Raw genomic sequence first — 15489 nt, forward strand, 5'->3', positions numbered from 1 at the left:
GTGCTGAGTACATAATGTAATTACGCCAGAGGGAACTGTAAACTGCTGCATTTATGAAGCATATTTTAGAACTGATTTACAAAAAAAAATCTAGCAACGTATTAAAAATAACACGCCACGGAGGCGGAGTAAATACATATTCAGCATATTATTTTTTTGACATCTCAACAAAGATGAATAAGGAAATCTGGGCATTTACGGGGCTTACGACCGTCATAGACTGGTGATCAGTTAACACACGTGTAACATTCACCAATTCTACCCATGATTGACAACCACACTACTGAATTTCTTGAAAGTTCTATATATTTGATCTAATTTCGAGATCTAATTTTTACTTGAATCACTAGAATTTTCACTAGAGACATCTTCTAGTAGATGTCTCTAGTGAAGTTCTAGTGACTCAAGAACAATGTTTCAAAATTGGTTAATATATATAGAATTTCCAAGAATTTGAGTAGTGTGGTTGTCAAAATGGGTAGAATTGGTGAATGTTACACGTGTGTAAAAACATCACTTAAACTAGTCTATGACGGTCGTGAGCCCCGCAAATGCCCAGACTTACATATTCTTTTTCGTCTATGCTGAAATGACAAAAAAATAATTTGAAAAATAACTCCTATAATTGGAGATAATCCAGATTTGTAAATATGAATAAGTATTTGGACATACTCAAAATGTTAAACATTCTACTTTGTTGACAAAAAAAATGGTACTTTTTAAATGTGAAACGATGCGTATATTTAAGACAGTAAAATGACAGTGTAATCAGAATCGACGTAGAAACATAAAACAAAATGGTTTTAAGTACGAGAATAACCATAATAGGACACATTGATCACTTTGAACAGTGAATACGACATCTGTTTTGTTACTTAGTACAATCAAAGAACATTACGAGGCATTGATATTTAACTATCAAGTCCTTCATTAGTCTTCCTCAGCCGACAGGCAACCGTTTGGTAGCATTTCGGACCATGTCGTAAAAATGTGGTACATTTACAAGAAAGGGACTATTATTTATTCCTTCAAAAAAATCGGTAAGTACAAACTGGCAAATGCCTTTTTTTCTAATCGGTATATTTAAGACTATTGTTAAAAAATATAGTTTAGTTTTACACACATTTAAATATGGGGATATCGCAAAAGATTTTCCACACACGCTTCGGGTCGCGTTTTTTCGAACTCTTCATTTTCTAATGATACGGGTCCTCTAAAATTCAAACAATATAAAAATATTACGTTTAGTTTCATTGACGATTTCCACAGAGCGCATTTTACATTTTTCGAACATCACTGATCACTGATCACTTTTCATTCACGAACACATATTTTACAAGTCGGAAGGGCGCGAAATTTGAAATCACACGGTGGCACAGGTACAAATTATTAAATGGTGTTCTAATTTAACACTCGCGCTTTATCCGTTGTTCGATCTAATTTGAATTATGTACTCTATCACGTCAACGTTCAAAATTCGAATATCATGCCCGCCAACTCGTAAAATTTGAAATTAATACGTCGGCACACGAGGCTGGCGGCACACGAGAGGTCGCGATCCGTTTAATTGGCGCTTACACGGGGACCGAATTAATCGAGTAAGGGCCTGTTATGGCAGGACCGAGAGCGGCGTGCGTACGTATTATTGTGTAGCAGCGTGGCATGGCGGGAGTAGTGGCACTCGAGATGTGTCCGCCATGACGGCGACGCCAGCGCCGCGGGCGGGAAAACTTGGCGCGCTTCGAGAGCTTTTAGCATAACCTGACAGCGGTTTGGAAAAAATGCAATAATTTAACATAATTTTTAGAATCTATGTGTATACAGTATGTGTATTGTGTAATCGGATACATGTGTTAGTCATTATTCCACCTTACTTTGTATTCTTATACGAGTATATAGAGGATAAGTTACGAATAAAAACGATAAGTAGATTTTGTATATTAAAAGCATATACAACATTTTGAGTGTGTCCAAATACTTGTTTAACAATCTGTATCATCTAGCAGTTTCAAGAATTTGAGTAGTGTGGTTGTCAATCATGGGTAGAATTGGCGAATATTACACGTGTGTAAAGTGATCACTTAACCAAGCATATGACGGTCGTAAGCCCTGTAAATGCCCAGACTTCCATATTGGCAGTCTTCATCTATATTGAGATGTAAGAAAAATAATATTAAAAGCATTGTCAACTTTGTGGTATGGTAATATAACACTTTCTTAATCATTCATCTATCACTTTTAGTCATGCCACTTAAAAAACACTACTTTATGACTACAGGTTTCGAAATAACCACACAATCATCAGGTCAACCGTAGATTAATGTGAAATTGTTACGGTCTCTATGTTTATAAAACAAAAATTTTTGTTATTATTTGAATGAGAGAGACGGAAGAAAAAGGAATCGGAATGGGAAGATGTTAAATTATTGCATAAATAATTTTCCACGCAGTTTCATTGAAACGACAAAGGATAATGCTAATGATATAATACTTTAACAGTAATTACAAAAATTATAATTTCGAAACAAAGCATACAAAAACGATAATTTATTAAATTTTGAAATCGCGCCATTTTAATGTATGCGTTAAATAAATTATAATGTGAAATGTAGGATTATCATACATGAATAATTAAACGGATATGTTCATTTAATAACATTATAGTAAAATTAAATAATTTACCTTTTGTTTATTCACCTTGTAAATACAAAAGTATATATATATATATATATATATATATATATATATATATATATATATATATATATATATATATATATATATATATATATATATATCCACCTTGTATATAAGAAGCCAAATAATGTTTTTATAGAGCATTTTAATTGAACCCTACTGTTTTTATCTTATTTCCTATATAAGATGTTTTATGATTATGCAACACTGCAGAACATATAAAATAATGTTTTTGTAGAGCATTTTAACTGAACCCTACTGTTTTTATCTCATTTACTATATAGGATGTTTTATGATTATGCAACACTGCAGAACATGTGAAATAATGTTTTTGTAGAGCATTTTAACTGAACCCTACTGTTTTTCATCTCATTTCCTATATAAGATGTTTTATGATTATGCAACACTGCAGAACATATGAAATAATTTCGCTCTCTATATTTAGTTGCATTGTTTTAGCACGCATATTTACCCAGAGCCAATGAATGTTAGTTTACCATAAAGCAGTTGAAATTCACTTTTCTGTCATAATTTATATGTAATAATTTTTCTCTTATAGACACGTTTATTTTACCTTGCACGAGTATATATAGAGCCAAAGTAAGATAGAGTTGATTGGCTAAACTGTACTGGTTTACCTTTTTTCTATACAATATGTATTTGAAAACACTGTAGTAAATATGTAAAAATCTGTATCTGTAAAGTTACCTTGTATTTATAAGCAGGGTGCAAACACTAAAGGAAATAAAATAATAACATGGGTTAGTACAATACGTAAAAACGAGAATAAGGAGTACTTCGAAATGTGAAAACAGAAGACATTATGATAAATTCGTAAATAATAGTAAAAAAAATTTGCAAGTAAATTAGTGTTTCTGGTGAATAAATAATAACCAAATTAAGTCCAGAAATAACAAATGTCAAAAATTGATCCCGATATTCTAGGATCCATGAAGAACACTAGAATAGAATAGAGGCGGTTAGTCAAGAGTCGTAGTGGGCGATTGGAGAGGTATAATTAATTGGGAAGTGTCTATTACTTTAGGTGAATTAAGAGAAAAACAGTAGTAAAAACGGAAGACAAAGCATTTCATTTTCATAATAAATACATATAAATTCAAAAGAAAACGTCATTGACCTGGAAAATATTTTGGTAGTGACCAATGACCAGTTAATTTCGTCACCAGCGTATAATATATATAATATAATGTTATACGAATAATAAATAAACCCGGACATTACAACGTAAGTTGGTCACTGAATCCTTGTGTGAACGTTTTCTATGACTCAGTGTCTATCTGCTGTGCTGGTCAGGTCTGTGGATACGTCAGCGTATCAGTTAACGTCGGGTTAGCACTCGGATCTAACTGAATAACAGAACTAAACAGTAACTAATCCATATCATTCCCAAACTGGACTATGATGGTTTCCATGTTAATATTTATTTAGATTTTCAGTTATAGAGACATTGAGAGCTAAATGTAACTTTTCATTAAATTCGGATCGCAATATTTCCATTATCCATAATTTTCATTGATGGATTCGGTAGTCACTTTAAGGTAATATCTAACCATTTTGTTATTTAGTGAGATCCTAAGATAATTTTTTGTTTCTTTAAAACCTTAGAATTTCTATGAAGGTTCCAGAAATGTGGCGGGAATTTCAATATAAGTATAACGCAACTTTAAAAAAAAAGCATTTAAAAATATACATATTCATAAAATCGTTACTTGCCGAAAAAAATATTAAATCATACGAAATTAAGTTTAAATTTAAAATTATTGAAGAGTAGACACCAGATATACAATATTACTATCAAATCTTAAAAGGTTTGGTTATATCTTGCGTAATGAACCCCCCCATCAATACTAAGGGCCTTTGGTAGTTGGAAATTGGCTAATTAATGATCACAGGTAAGGGTTTAATAACATTAGTAACGATCACCCCATCACAGCGTTTCCCTTCGTAATATGATCTTGGGACTCAGATAAGATAACAATGATAAAAACGAGAATTATGAGAGAAATGAAAATTAACAGAGCTTAAAATTTATGTAATAACCCAAAATCTAATTAATCATTGTTATTGCGTATTTTATCTTTCGAAAATATCGATTTTATAAAAAAAATGACAATACAATCATTCAAAGTAAAATTAAAGTTGTAAAACATGTTGGTACAATCTTGTGGTATTTTCGGCACTTCAATAGAAACGAGGCAATGTCCTAAAACTAATGTTCTCTTAAAACATGAAAGTGATCTTGCCTAATTAGAACATATAAAACTAATCATGCCTTTGTGGGATCTTTTTTTTTATTAAATTATATATTTTTATGTACCTACTTGTAATTTTGATATATTGTAAAATGCAAAAGAATTTAAAACAAAGAAAAAATCAAAGAGCGTTACACTTTTCCATACATTGAAAATCTACATTTTTAGGTTCATATGCCTTAAAAAGAAATTCTGCATATATATATATATATATATATATATATATATATATATATATATATATATATATATATATATATATATATATATATATATATATATATATATATATATATATATATATATACATATATATATATACATATATATATATATATATATATATATATATATATATATATATATATATATATATATATATATATATATATATATATATATATATATATTTATTTATATATATATATATATATATATATATATATATATATATACAATATATATATATATACAATATATATATATATATATATGTATATATATATATATATATATATATATATATATATATATATATACAGTGGGTGGCCAAATTATTAGGGACACTTGTCCTTTTTTGTAATTTTCAAGTTTAAATGAATTTTTATGATCAAATAAATTTGTTCTAATTAAAAAATATTATTTATTTTTGTTGCTTGTATCATATTTATTGTTTTTAAGACGTAGCAATGCTGCAAAATATCAAAGAAGTAAGTTTTTTTCTCATTTTAGTGTTAATTAGTGAAAAATGGTGTTGGTGTGAGCTCAGTTAATATTTTTTTACACCATTTTTCTGTATGTTTTTTGAGTCCAAGACTATAAAAAATTAAGTATTGTTTAATAATTTATTAGTTTTGCTAATTTAATAAGTAAATTTCAATTAATTTTTATTTAAAATTCTATTTAGTTTGAATTGAACCTTAATATTCTAAATTTAAGTATGGGCAAGTCTTTAGACATATCTCCAAGAAAATGTAGGGAAGTACCAACCTAACTACTTCATTCCACATATTTCTAAAGAGAGATAGCAGCACTCACAGGTATTTCAAAGTCCGGAGTCAACCGGATAAAAAGAAAAATTTATAAAAATCCACCTCTAGAAGCAGCCCGCGTCTGAAAAAGTGGCAGAAAAACGATCACCACTCCGCGTGGTCACTGTAAAATCAGGGACATCTATTTCCAAAATCGTAAAACGTGTGTTGATTGTCCACTACGTTGATAAACGATGTAGGAATCAACGCCTCCAAAATGACAGTTTGGAGACGGTTAGTTGAAGTAAATCTAATTGGTCGACGTCCAACCAAAAAACTACGCCTGACTGAGGCCATGAAGAAAAAACGACTCTTATGAGCCAGAACACTCCGGAATATGACTGTTTCGGACTGGAATCGAGAATTTATGACTTATAATTGTATAATAAAATAAGAAGAAAATAAAAATACACATTTTTACAATCATGGTAATACTTTATAGGTCTGCTTCTAAGACGAGTCAACATTTAAAATTTTGGTGGGAAAAACTTAATTCGTCCGACTGGGCCCAGGAGAAAAATTCCACCCGGACTGCCTGGTGAAGAAGGCTAAAAACACCCTGTTAGCATAATGTTGTGGTCCATGATCTCATTTAAGGGTATGGGACGCCTCCATATCATGGAGGGACCATGAGGCAAGACCAGTACCAGCGAGTACTGAAAAGTCGGCTCCAGCCGAAGCTAAGGAATGGTTCCCTGGTGATAAAGAGTATGTGTTTATGCATGAACAAGTACCGTGTCATAAAGCCAGGAGTGTTACCGCATTCCTGGCTGAAAAAAACGTCTGTTGAGTATGTGTTTTGCCTTGCCCTGGCAATTTGCTGGATATGAACCCCATTGAAAACATTTGGAGGCTAACGAAACGGGAAATTGCTAAAAAAGTCATCACCACCAAGGGGTTACTGAAAGAAACTCTTATCAGAGTATGGCATGGTAACCCTAATCTTCGGCACAATACAAAAATCTGCATAGAAAGCATGCTCCGACGTTTGGAAGTTGTAATCGCAGCATAGGGTGTTATTACTAAATATTAAGGTTTTTTCTGAAATTTTTGAATAATCGCTTTTTATGATAAAAATAAATTACTTTTATTAAATGTATGATTACATTGTTTCTAAATTCTTAATAAAGCACCCCAATCAATAAAAAATATAATTAAAAAACCTAATTATTTGCTCATTAAATTCATTTGATCATGAAAATTACAGGAAATTCGAAGTGTCCCTAATAATTTGGCCACCCACTGTATATATATATATATATATATATATATATATATATATATATATATATATATATATATATATATATATATATATATATATATGTATCTATATATATATATATATATATATATATATATATATATATATATATATATATATATATATATATATATATATATATATATGTATATATAAATATATATATATATATATATATATATATATATATATATATATATATATACATATATATATATATATATATACATATATATATATATATATATATATATATATATATATATATATATATATATATATATATATATATATATCTTTATTTACAAAAATTCACCTTCTGTATATTTGTGTCCGGAAAACTGGAAAAGTAGTCGATGGGTTGACCTTCATTTTTTTAAAAACGCGGCCTTATATCAGATAAATGAAAAGATGCCCCAATTCGGATCTAGACTATCTTTTTTATATTTACAATATTTTCACAATTTTACTTATTTAAAAAAAAAAGGTAAAAGTACTTACGATAGTTACAGAAATCGAATAACGCACATCAAAAGTAGTTTAAGTAATTTCAATATAAATGTTACTAATAAAAACATCATGATAGGCCTTACGGGTGTAAAAAACGTAGATCCCGAAAAAATATAAATTTATTCATTAATTGAATCGGCAGTCACTTTACGGTAATCTATCCATTTTTAATTTAACTTTAACTTGGTAAATACCACTTTTTCTTAAAATCTATTGCGACACGTATTTCGATGGATTCCGCATCGTTTTCGGTGTTTGAAAATGATGCGAAAAGCATCGAAACGCGTGTCACAAAAGATTTTAAGAAAGAGCGGTATTTACCAAGTAAAAGATAATTTAAAAATAAATTTATTCCCCTGATTTCAAGAATGGCGAATGGCGACATGACAAACGCTTTAGGTCTGTCTATCCACCTGCGCAAGATTAAGGGAATCGTCATTAGCGTTAAGATTTACAGCGAAAGCTTTCACAGTAATCCTGGAACACCGCTAAGGGTCGTATTTTGGATATCGCTAGAGGAGTTAGTACACCGGGACAGCTTTACATTACCCGGTTACCAGGCTTGTTGTGTCCGAAGCTAATTCAACATTTGCTCACCCGAATTAAATTTGCTACTTCGTAATCGGGACACTCAGGCACATTGTATTTTTAAACCTGTGGAATTTCAGCAAATATAAAGTGGCTTATTAATTTATAGCGGGTAATTCCAGTTTTTTTGTTTGTTAAATTTAATGTCCAGGTTCTGTTAATTACCACCCGGTTTACATCTGATGATATCATAAAAAATAAATTACGATATTTTTTCAAGGAAAAAAAAAACACGATTTCCGCTTTCAAGTACCTAATAATAATTTCAAACTTTATAAGAATATTTCATTCATTCATTCAAACCCTTATCCACACCCCAATGGTGCATAGGGCACATCATCATATAAACGCAGTGTAATCTGGATCGATAACACATGAAGGAAAGGTGATCAGCCCTCCGCTTCCGGTACCAGTCCAAGGTAATATTGAATAAATATAAGAGTGAAAAAAATCACTTATATTTATTTGACCCTCCCTGGGAATCGAACGCGGGACCTCCAGTACGGTAGCCGAGCGTGCTGGCCATTAAACTACAGAGGCGGACAAAAGAATTTAGTGTCATTATTTTATTTATCATATTAATAATATAATCATAAAGGAGAAAGAAATTATTTTCTTCCATATAATTTGTATTTAATCAAATAAACAAATCAAGTTGATACGTAAATGAAGTTTATTTTGTTGACAGATGACATTTAGTTGCAAAACAGATTCGAAACTATTAATATATAAGTTTTAAGACGACTCATATTTTGTTGGGTTAAACAATGTTATAATTACTATTCTCGTACCAACTTTTCGGCCGCCTATGCACAAACTTTCTTCGGAACACAAAATTGTGTAGCAAGAAAAAAATGACCAGAGGACGTACAATTTAATTACATGGTTTAATAAAAAGTGTGTCTTTAAGTCTCATCATGAAAATTTTGTACTAAAAGTTCATATTTAGACATGAAGAGTATTAGAATTCCAACATTACATGATGATGAACGAATTAGTTAACCTTTTATTTTAATAATTTTAAATGAGTCTTAAAAGAGTTTAAACTCAGGTCTAGTAACAAATGAAGTAATTCGTATTATAAAGGTAGGTGTATACTTAGGCGAAATTTGTAGTTGTAGGCGTAATTCGTTAAGTATGTATTTAGGCTGACTGATGAGAAATTAAACTAAATTTATATAAACGTTTACAAAAATAAAATACTTTATTGAAGTGGGAAAGGGAAAATAAAACTGGCGATTAAAATATTTAAATGAGTTTTCAAAGAATTGAAATGTGTTATGGCGCCAAAAGCAATTTAAATCATTGTCTGAAATTAAAACGCTTTACCAACATCCCACAAAGGTCCCCACAAATACAAAGGTTCATCAGCTGGCCGGCTTTTTCAATTTATGAGATATATTGTATTAAAAATAGGGGAGAAAAGGCCTTGTAAGTAGGTACATACTACATTTACGATTTATATGCGAGAACGATGAAGTACGATACATCGTTTAGTGATCAGTTGATTGCCTTTTTATAAAATATTAAACGATAACGTAAACGTTATTAATTTTTATTAAAATATTTCTTATAGTTAATTTTCAACACACAGAAACCAGTGGGAAAGTTTGAAAACTTACACGTAAAAGATTAAAAATTTATAACTAGATAAAATCCATTAAAACTACCAATTTGTATAACGTCATCTAAATGAAGAAAGAACTGTCGAAGTCGAACGCTCGTTAATTTAATTTTGTATTTAGGTATTGCGTTCTTCATACTATTAATTTTGTTTTACGTAAAGTTTTCAACTTCAATAAAAAGCTATTAAACCAATGTTATAACGTAAATATTGAAGAAAAAATACTACTAAATGATTGAAAGAACTCAGTAGGGAAAGTTAAATTGTTTTTCCTAAAAAATGTCGTTAAATGCAGTTAGTTTAGGGATGCATTTAGACACAAAATATGATATAACAATATTACCACATAAGTATATGTAGAAAATTTAGATGATGTACTCGTAAATGAGGGTAGATTTTTTGCCTTCATTTTTTATATTTTTATCATCCTGGTAAAATTATCGATATTTACCATTCTCCAGATCCTCCATACGTCAAGAAATATTTTAAATAAAATTGTGTATCATATTATATACCTTAAATATACTATTCTTAACACTATAAATACATATCAATTCTAATATATATGTACTTATATTTTTCTACTAAAATCAATTGTATCTGTTACATTTTTTCCTTTCGAAAAACGGTTCAATACTTTGAACAAAAAACCATTGAGGTTGATCCTCGCAGTAAATAAACGAAAAACAATTAACAATAGTAATCAACCCAATGCGGTGTCTTGTACACTTCTTGGTACGTATAGGGGTCAGAAAAAAAGAGAGAACAAAACAATAAATTAGTCGCAAAAACAGTGCTTTTATATTGTGGTACAGTACTAATCATAGTATATTAAGTGTCACTAACCTCTAAATTGTAACTAAACGGTTCCCATTTGCGAGACGACACCCTTATTTGTCCAGCCTTAGACAATCAACTTCCAACTTCCTACCGATCCAATATGGAATGTAGGCTAAGTTTAGTTTACCAACGTCCAGATAGGAAGTTACGACTTTATACAAAAAAAAGAACAAAAAAAAGTATAATAATGTTCAAAGTTTTCAACGGATCTCATTATTTGCAGGTTGAATGGCGCAGAAAAACTTTTGTGTCCCTAATGGGTAGTAAAATTCGTAATATAAACCTTTACTAAATAGAAATAAAAAGGACTTTACATTCATCACCACATTAATCCAATGGGGTGTCCTAGGTGCCATTATATCCAGATAAGAAAAATAGAGAGTTTAAAGGAAATGAACGGAAGAAAACACAACAATTGATAAGAAACATAATATAAAAAATATAATAATTTTTGATGATCTCCATTCTCCTTCCATTTTTTACTAAGTAATATAAAATGTATAAAATTGGATAGGTGCATCTTTACCGGGTCATTTATTACAGGTACTACATAAAGCCAATATGATGTCATCATAAAATACCTGAATGTACATTTTTAACGTTTCAAATCGTGTAACTTGGAATAACTACCAAAATAGGTATCGCGCTGTGGTCCCGTGGTTAGTATCGCGGACTCTTAAGTCAGAGTTTCTGGGTTTGAACTTACTCTATCACAATTTGATACCTATGCTTAATAATGAGCCACTCAGGCTCACAGAAAAAGTGTGAAAGTATTTTCGTAAATACATTATAAAAATACAAATACTTATATCTTTTTTTTAAAAAACAATAAAATAACAATAAACCCTGGTTTATTAAATTACATTTCAATTACACTTGCACTGTTTTCATTAAAAAAAGTTACAGTAACAGTTGCTAAGAATAATTATCGCAAATACTTATATACATTTTTTTAAAGATAAATGTTTGTGTTTTACAGTATTTACACAAATGTTCCAATTTCATACTATTTCTGTAAGCCTAAGCGGCTCATTATTACAAATAGTTATCAAATTGCAGTAGAGTGGGTTCGAACCAAGAAACTCTGACATAAGAGTCCGCGACACTAACCACGGGACCACAACCCGACACATATTTATTTTATCTTTTTTTTCACTTCATCCTTGCATACGAAAAACAATGTATGTATACTTTATAGTCACAGGTGCATTATATGGTATAGTTTGTACATAGTCTGAAGTAAGCATTTCCCAAGCGAGGGATTACTAACTCCGAGTTAATACTGCGTGTAATAACCGCAACAGAGTACATTTTATACTAACTGTACCCACTCGGCTTTAGAAGTCGGGGGGTAATCAATAGATTCTAATTTATTTTAGTTTTTATCTGGTTGAGGCCCAATATACGACAAATTGCAACTTAATTTTCTTTAAACCCAGGAGACATTTAAAAAACTGTTTTTGTATTAATTTTTTTTTATACATGAACCAATTCAGAAACATTGTTATTGAACCACTAGAATTTCACTAGAGACTGGTCAAATTATAAGCTTAAATAATAAAAATGAAAATGATATTTTCTGGCGATTCTCATGTGTGTGATTATAATCCAGGATTCAGACCTCACATACTAATATAAGAGTTTCTGCTCAATAAAAAGCTTCTTTTCACCTCACCAATACATATTTTTTCTTCGAAATAAATGTATGGTTTTGAAAAGAAAAGAGTTATTTTAAAAAGGTGAGTGGAGTTAAAAAAATATGATGAAAATATTTTTTCACATTGCATTCTAAAAAGAGTATTTTTTTATAAGACGACCGGCTTCTAGAGCTTACTGAATTGGATGTACTCGCAAACAACCGAACACTCCCCCTTTTATGGTTAAATGAAAATTTTTTTTAAAAAAACACCCATCGATAAAAAAAACGCATTCAACAGATAAAAGAGTTTCAAAATGGTACATTATTGGTTTGCCCATGACGAATATTCTATAGTAATTTTTTCCCTTTACTGGGTGGTCGATTACAGTAGATACATAGATAACGGATTAACTTCGTAGTGTATAATAGATAACTTTAACGTTACTCCCGGATGCTGATTTTTAACGACTTTTACGGCATATTTAAACCGCTCGTCGATCTGAAATGTTTAAGTTACCAGTTAAAAAGATGATAAACATTTGTTGATAATAGAAGCAAAGCAAGATCGAGGAAAACTTGAAGATAATCCAGATTTGTAAACAAGTATTTAGACACTCTCAAAATGTTGTAAACGAAGATGTGATCATTCTGTATATGAGATCAGTGAAAATATTACTGTATTTCTAAAAATTAATAGCCGAGAAAGGGAATTTGTGTATAAAATGCAGCATAACTGTGTCGCTAACATGTAAGAATTGAAAATATATTAAAAAACAAAAAACTTATCACTTATCTAAAAATCAGTAGCAAGCATGTTGGACAATACGTTCACCATATACATTCACTACTTTATGACGTTCTTTACGAAAACGTTACATGCCTTTCTGAATATGGTCTGTCGCCTCGCTATCCTCAGGGGAGAATACATACTTTCCATTATTCACTATACGCAACATGCATTCAAATTTAACTTCAAGTCATTTCTTTTCCATACAAGCTTGCAGACTGTGAAATGAATAGCGTCTCGACTTGAAAAAATTAAAATTTTCTGATAACCTTCAAGAAATATCTCGATAAGTATTATTTTTTGACATATCATCAAAGATTAAGAAGAATATGGAAGTCTGGGCATTTACGGGGCTGACGACCGCCATAGGCTGGTTTGAGTGATCACTTTACACACGTGTAACATTCACCAATTCAACCCATTATTGACAACCACACTACTCAAATTCTTGGAAGTTCTATATATATGAACCAATTTTGAAACACTTTACTAGAATCGCTAGAACTTCACTAGAGACATCTATTGGTGAGATTTCTATATTCTTCCTCATCTTTGATGAGATGTCAAAAAATAATATGAAAATAACTCCTGTAATTGGAGATAATCCAGATTTTGTGAATAGGTATTTGGACACACCCAAAATGTTGCAAATCTTGATAAGTATTTGCTACATACTTAGAATCCAAACTATCGGTTATATCATCCCTTTTTCGGTTCTACTCTTTCATTCTCCTCAACCCCCTACTTCATCCCTTACACTATCTCTTTTATTACCATCAATTATTAATATTATGATTTTCAATAATTCCAACTCTAATTCCTCATACTTCATGTATCAGTTCACATATAAGTGCAAGCCCTATCTGCCCACTAATTTCAAGGTTCATATCAAGTCTGTTTTCTTTTTTATTGTTACGTATTCACTTTGTAGTAAGACATGATTAAATTATATAAAAAAAACACTTGTTTTTTTACCACTTGTCAGTATTTTATTCAAACGATTAATTTCGAAAGCTGCAGATGCTTTAATCTACTGGTTAGAATATAAATAAAGTTTATATTCAAACCCGTAGATGGAAGCATCTATAGCTTTCAAAACTAGTCGTTAAAACATAGTACTCAAGTGGTAAAAAAAATGTTTTATTTTTAATTAAAGTCTGTTTTCAGTGGGTTGTATGATATTGCAATAAGCGCTTCAGGGATAAGTACAGGTTGATATTAAATAAATATTACAGTGTAAATTCACTAATATTTATTTTGATCTTCATAGACATCGAACCCGGGACCTCCAGCACGGTAGCTAAACATGCTAACCATAACACCACGAAGGCGGAGAAGAAAAACTACTCACGACTTGTTATCCAACAATTTTTTTTCGTTAATAGATCTAAAAAATAATGGTACTAACAAAGTATTTTTTCGTCAATATTTTACTATATTAATGCATAATTTATAATACAGATATATTACTTTCACATATCACTTAATGATCGGGAACACTTATTCAAATGATATAACATATGCGTACGTTTTACACATGCATACAATACGTTTTAAATATAAAAGAATATTTTTTTTACGTACCAGAAACTAGAATGCTTTGAACTATATTTTAGTAAGTAATTAGTTAAACAGGGATTCTGAATTCATACCTTGAATCTGATCGCGTACCTGAAGATCACATTACAAGGTTTTTATTTGTATTTGACCATAACGTATTTTTTTCTATTCTCTGCTTTATAAAACCTCGCAATAACGCCAATACAAATTGAATTTATTTAATTTTTCTGTGTGAGTGTGAGTGGCACCTGATTTTGAAAACTTGATTATTTTACGTACAACCTTTTACTAGGCTTACATGTACCACACATCGGAAAGCTTATTGCCATGCAGGAGTGATCACCTTGCCTTCGTGCAAGTAACGGTTAAGATAACACTGCGTCAATACGACGCAGTGCCCTAAGTACCATTGGGTGCGGATAAGATAGAAAAGATAGATAAAATGTTAGAGCGTTGATTGCTGTCTTCCGTAAAAAAGATTTTTGAACTATCTATGTGAACATTTAACGTTAAAGTAATCACGATTCTCGGGTTACAAAATTAAAAACAGTTTTTTTTCTTTATTTTAAATTCTTTTGCAATTTACAATGTAATGACAGGCGCTGCAGACAAGCCTCTAAAATAGTAAATAAGTACAAAAAATATATGTACATAAGTATAATATAAGTGTAAAAAA

Source organism: Brachycentrus maculatus, unplaced genomic scaffold (assembly GCF_059751285.1).
Source record: "Brachycentrus maculatus isolate JH-2025_06_01 unplaced genomic scaffold, ASM5975128v1 h1tg000405l, whole genome shotgun sequence".
NCBI classification, from domain to species: Eukaryota; Metazoa; Arthropoda; class Insecta; order Trichoptera; family Brachycentridae; genus Brachycentrus; species Brachycentrus maculatus.